Source organism: Ceratotherium simum, chromosome 22, assembly GCF_057802395.1.
Source record: "Ceratotherium simum simum isolate JZ-2026a chromosome 22, ASM5780239v1, whole genome shotgun sequence".
Taxonomy (NCBI): Eukaryota; Metazoa; Chordata; class Mammalia; order Perissodactyla; family Rhinocerotidae; genus Ceratotherium; species Ceratotherium simum.
Genome location: NC_141921.1, coordinates 18817060 through 18823059, shown reverse-complemented (window position 1 = coordinate 18823059; position 6000 = coordinate 18817060).

Sequence of the window (6000 nt, the reverse complement as noted above, 5' to 3'; positions counted from 1 at the left end):
TGTTGATGGTTTCCCCTCATCTCCACCTCCAGAACCTCTACTCCAGTTATAAACCAAAGCTTGGCACTTAAGATCCTCTATTATATCTAGTCCTACCTTATAGCTTCATCTCCCATTTACTTTTCTCCTTCCCATATGGGCTCTGACCAAGTCCAGTATATTCGTTGGGACTCTTTAGGTTGCCAAAAGCAGAAATAGACTGGGACTATTTAGGTCTCAAAGAGGGGTATTATTAGAGGGATATAGGGCTATCTCATGTAATTCGAGGGTTGTGATACATTCTAACAGTGGACTGGGACCAGGATCTGAAGCACTTGGGAAAGCCCAGGCAGTTTTCTCTCCATCACTCACCTATGCTTCTTGTGTCTTCTTCATTCTGGCTTTTTTTTTTTTTTTTAACAATTCAATGCAAATCACACTTACCATCAGCTCCAGATTTTACAGATATTCAGCTTCCATCACCCAGAGAAAAGCTGTCTTCTTTTTCTCATTGCCAATCTCAAAATCCTGAGGAAGGTCTCTTATTGGCCTAGCTAAGTCAGGTGCCCACCCCTCAACAAGTCAATTTTAGACAGAGATTTCAGCTTCTGTGGGAACTATGTGGATGGTGTGGTGGTGATGGGGGATCTGGAGGGGCACGAGAGCAGAAGAAAGGGTTACTGTTCATGGAATTCCAAGTCCTACCCACTCTTCAATGCCAGCTCATAGGATCAGAATTTTAGAACTGGAAAGGGTGTTCACCTAATTGAAACTCCTCACTTTATATTTTTTATTTTTTTTACATTTATTTTTTGTGTGTGTGAGGAAGATTGGCCCTGAGCGAACATCTGCCAATCCTCCTCTTTTTGCTGAGGAAGACAGGCCCTGGGCTGACATCCATGCCCATCCACCTCCGCTTTATATGGGACGCCTGCCACAGCATAGCCTGACAAGCTGTGCGTTGGTGCGCCCCCGGGATCCTAACGGGGGAACCCTGGGCTGCCGCAGCGGAGCGTGCGCACTTAACCGCTTGCGCCACTGAGCCGGCCCGAAACTCCTCACTTTATAGATAAAGAAATGGAGAATCTGTTTCTTTAGTTACTCATGTTTTTTTACCTGAGTCACATTTTTGAGCATTTTCCCCCCAAGTTTGTTAGCCTAGCTTTCCAAACACCTGCCTTCAATGGCTGAACATAGCTGCTCTTTGCCATTCTAAGAGTTTTACTTCTTAGATCTACCATTGCCCCAAGAGGTCTTCATAAGTTATGCTTCAGAAACTACCTTGGCTTCGCCTGTTATCGGTGCCTGTTCATTGATTCCGTTTATCTCACAGACACTTCTCCCTCTGCTGATCCCATAAAAGAAGTTTTTCCCTAGGGCTGTGTCCTTAGGCATATTCTCTTTTCAAGCTACACATTTTGTCTAATTGATCTTGTTAATAGCCCAACACTTCTTACATCTACATCTATATCTTAGAAATCTCTCCTAAGCTCCAAAACATTATATTCAACTTCTCACTGAATATCGCCACTTGGATATCCCATAGTCACCTCAAAGTCAGTATGTCCTGTGAAAATTAATAAACAGAAACCTCACTTAAAATGGATTCGGGAGGCCAGAAGGGGGAGCGCTCATGTCCTATGATGATGGCAGAGCCCAACAGGAAGAAGAAAGACTTCCTCTTCTTGCCTGGTAAGAACTCAGCCAATGAGAGACTGTCACAACTCAGCCAATGAAAAGCCACTATACTTTGAACTCTCAATTTCTCCAATGGACTCTTTGTTTATAATAGTCCTCTCAACTTCCTTTTCCCCTCTATGAAAGTTTCTCCTCCCCTTGTTGCTCAGAACTTGCACATGGCTTGCCATGGTTGCAGGACTCAAATTGCAATTCTTTGTTGATCTGGGATAAACCCATTTTTGCTGGAGAAATAACTGGCTATTTGTTTTAGGCCAACATTTGGTGGCCTGTATGGGATCCAGAGAAGACCACCAACAACTTCGAGGCTGGTGGGCAAACAGGTGTTGGCACCCATATTGAGCTCACTGCTTTGCTCACTGACCCTGGAGGTTGAGGGGAAATCTTTCTCCTGGATCCAAGCTTCCACTCTCTTTGCATTTTAAAGCTCTCCAGGCTCTATTTGGGATCTATTTTAAGGCTTCATCCTTTTTTGGTTAAGGCTTTGTGTTATCTGTGAGTACTTGGTTGGCACTTCGTCCTGACTCTTCTGAATCATGCTGTTCCATTGCAACTGTGCTGCTCAGCCTTCTGTCCAATTCGTCTGAAATCAGACTGTTTCATTGAAACTGTGCCATTCAGCTTTTGGCCTAATTCCTCTTCATTGGAACTGTGCCATTCAGCCTATGGCCCCACCCCTTCAGAACCAGGCTGTTCTATTGTGTTCTAGTGTGCTGTTCAGCCTTCAGCTTGACTCCTTCAGGATTAGGCCATCCCCTTAGTACTGTGCTGGTATTAAGCCTGCAGGGTGTTTGAGCTGTTCAAGCTGTTTAAGTTGCAAGCTGTTTGAGCTGTTTAGGCTGTTTGAAAATTATGATTTTACTCTAGAGAAAAGCCTATGAGAAATGGGATCCCAGTTATCTAAATATTTTAAGGGCACCCCCACTACAGGGACCCTAGCCGATTTTATGTTTAAAAACCATGGTTGTTCCTCATGCGCATTTCTAACTAAATGGACTGACTTAAGCAAAGGTCATTTAGAACACCAATGGCCACTATGGGGAACTTTTGAACTTCCCAAACTTACTTTTCTTAAAACTGATTGGACAACCATAGCTCTGAAATTTCCAAAACTGAATGGAGCTTATTTTGATTGGTATTTTGAGGCTTCCAAACATTATCAGGAGTCTAAAATTGCCTCTTTACAAAATGAAATTTTAAGATTAACTGAGGCAAATAAACAATTAAAGAAAGATAATATGGCTTCCAAAGCTTCATTTTCCTCTTCCCCAGCTTGTCTTAGGCTCTGCCTCTGATGGCATCATGTTCTTCTCCCCTGGCTCCTCATGCTCAGGCCCCATCTCTGGCACCATCTTCCTCCTTCCCTTCTATACCATCTACATCTCTTCTATACGCTCAGTTCCCCTATACTAACTCTCTTGCCAAACTTTCCCCTTTCCCAGAACCTCTCCCCACTCCCTCTTCCTCTGAACCTATCAGAACCTGTCCCTTTAAAATCAAGCCTTCTGAGGATCCAAAGGCTAAACCTTTAATTTCTTATACTCCCTGGACTAAAGCTGAACTGTGGGCGATAGCCAAAGATTTTCCCAAAGTAACCAAAGATCCTCACAGATTTGCTGGGGAATTTATTATAGTCATTCAAACTTATCAGCCTGGTTTTTCTGACTTATGTCAGCTAGTTCATATGCTTGTCAGTGATGGCCAGGCCCAGCATCGAATGAGAACCACAAATTGGGAAAATCCTAAAAGGTCTCTAGGATTACAACTGGGAGACCGACCGCTGACCTGTTATATGATCAGGCTTAGGCAATTGCTGGGCAACTTCATCAGGCAATTTCTAGAGCTTTCCTAAAGCCTGTTGATTGGAATAAAATTCAGTCTTGTGCACAAAAACCTGATGAACTTGTTCATGACTATTACAATCGACTACAGATTGTTTTTAGAGAAAATCCTGGTCTTCCTTTAGATGTTGGTTCCAGCTGGGTGGTTTTTAACTCTACGTTTATTAATGGGCTGAACTGGGACATTTCCCTTGTAATAAAAAGGACCAGGATGGAATGGGAGACTATGTCCACTTCAGATTTAGTTAATCCGGCACACTAGCTCTCTTGTACCCTCGATGAGACACCTAAAAGAAAGAACACTAAAATTCTTAATCTTCAACTCCAGCAAATGAAGGTCCCTAAATGAAACCACAATTCTAGTTTCTGTTACTATTGCAAAGAGCCAGGACATTGGAAAAGAGGTTGTTGCAAATTTAAGTATTTCAGGCACCTTCAGCCCTCTAACTAGCCTTTCCAATGTCCTCCAAATTCTCAATAATGGGGCTCTGAGGAACTACAGGGGCTCTTCCCAATCCTCTCTCTTAATTGGCTTGGAGAAACACTTCTCCAGATTGGGAATAAATCTTTTTCTGTCCTAATTGACACTGGAGCTACACTCTTGGTGCTCAACCCCATGACTGTAAAGCAGCCCCTGCCTCAGAGTGCCAAAAGAGTTCCAATAGTGGGATAACAAATCTAATAAATCTCAAACAGTTCCTGTCTCTGAACCTGTTCCCTTTTGTTTAGGCCCTTTGAGAGACACACCCCCTTTTCTCCTTAGTTCCTCCATCCCTACTCATATATTAGGCCAAAACTTCTTGGAAACGTATCATGCCAGAATTTCTTTCTCTCAAAAGGGGGAAATAATTCTAGAATTTGATAGTAGTCATCAAAACATTGAATTAAATGACCCTTTGACATATTTTATTTGCTCCATCTCTGACAGTACCAGAGCCAATTCTGGAAACACTGACCATTTGCCCCTATTGAATCAGCTACCACCTTATGGGCAAAATCTCCAACTGATATTGATAAAATTGACAGTGCACCTCCCATCAAGATTCAAATAGATCCCTCAAGACCTCTGCCCAGAATAAATCAATACCTTGTAAGTAAAGAAGCCCTTCAAGGTATAAAGACCCTAATAGAGGATTACAAGGATCAAGGTCTCATTATCCGTTGTATTAACCCCTGTAACACTCCTATTTTACCTGTGAGGAAACCCAAGGGCTGAGTGTAGAGGTTGTCCAGGACCTCCAAGCAATATTGTTATCCCTCAACACTCTGTTGTTCCTAACCCTCATATACTACTAACATCCAATCCCACTGGAAGTAAATTCTTTACTACAATTGATTTATGCAGTGCATTCTTTTGTATTCCAGTTGATGAAGCTCGCCTCTTTGTCTTCACTTGAGAAGGAAAACAATTCACCTGGACAGTAATGTCTCAGGGTTTTACTGAGAGCCCTTATTTCTCACAAATCCTGAAGACTGATCTGGTTGGTAAGTGCCCTCGGAGTTCTACTTTGTTACAATATGTGGACAATTTGCTTCTTTGCTCTCCCTCCCAAGTCTCCTCACAGGAAGACAGCATCCACTTGCTAAGGCTTTTAGCCTTGAAGGGACATAAGGTCACCGAAGAGAAATTGCAGTTTGCCCAAGCCCAGGTTTGATATTTAGGGCATCTGATATCAGAATAAGGGCTACACCTAGATCCAGATAGGCTTCATGGTGTCCTAAGTTTCCCCAAACCCAAAACTAAATGCCAACTGTGAGGGTTTCTCAGGCTAGTTAGTTATTGCTGAAACTGGATTCCAAATTTCTCTCTTATGGCCAAACCTCTGTATGTTTTACTCAAGAACAACAATCCCAACCCAATTTTATGGGAAGAACAAGACGACATAGCCTTTAAGGCCTTGAAGGAGAGTTTGATGAACACACTTGCCCTTGGACATCCCAATTATCAAATTCCTTTTTTCTTTTCTGTATATGAAAAGGGAAGGAATGCCCTTGGGGTACTCATCCCAAAACACAGGGGCCACCATTGGCCTATAGGGTATTACAGCCAGCAACTGGACCCTGTGGCATGGGGATACCCCCCTTGCCTTAGAGCCATTACTGCCACTGCCCTTTTGGTTAAGGCCACCAAGAAAATCATTGTGGAATCCCCTTTAACCATCTTTGTACCTCATGCAGAAGCCCTCCTGAAATCTCATCACCCTCAAAATATTTCAGCCAACTGCGTCACCTCCTATGAAGTCCTTTTGTTAACTGCTCCTCACATAACTTTTTCACTTTAATAAGCTTAACCCTACCACTCCTCTCCCCTCTGTTACTGATGAATCTCCTCATAACTGTTTAACACCAACAGATTACCTCCCGATCCCTTGTGATGATCTGCAGGAAACTCTTTTGAGTAACTCCAACTTCTCATCCTTCACTGATGGTTCTTATTTAAAAGGCGAAACTGGCAAATATTGTTCTGGGTATACTATTGAAA